This window comes from Mastomys coucha, chromosome X, assembly GCF_008632895.1.
Source record: "Mastomys coucha isolate ucsf_1 chromosome X, UCSF_Mcou_1, whole genome shotgun sequence".
Lineage (NCBI taxonomy): Eukaryota > Metazoa > Chordata > Mammalia > Rodentia > Muridae > Mastomys > Mastomys coucha.
This window is the reverse complement of record NC_045030.1, coordinates 2,668,826-2,669,224: the sequence shown is the minus strand read 5'-3', so window position 1 is coordinate 2,669,224 and position 399 is coordinate 2,668,826.

Below are 399 nucleotides of genomic sequence, written 5' to 3'. Positions count from 1 at the left end.
TCTAAGTTATAAAGAGTGACAGAATGAGATTCCTCTCCGTCAGTGCTCTGTCCCACAAAATCTCACCAAAGCTCAGCACTGGGCTTAAGTCTTGCAAGAGCTGTGAGCTTGTCCTGCTAGTTAGTGCCGCTGTCTCTTCTGACCAGGGTTTAACTGTGGGATGAGACTTCTGTTTCCCCTCTTCCAACCAGAGCACTGCATGGCAAGAGCTGAGTGCAGCTTCTGATTGCTAAGTTGCCCTTCACCACACTACCTACCTGTCCTAGCACTCCCTAGGTGAATTTCTACTGCTCTTCCACTCTTTCTCTTCTTGGGATGGAGGCTCTTTCTTCTGTAATGGGCCAGTAAATATCTTCAACAAAATTATAGAAGAAAACTTCCCTAACCTAAAGAAAGAGA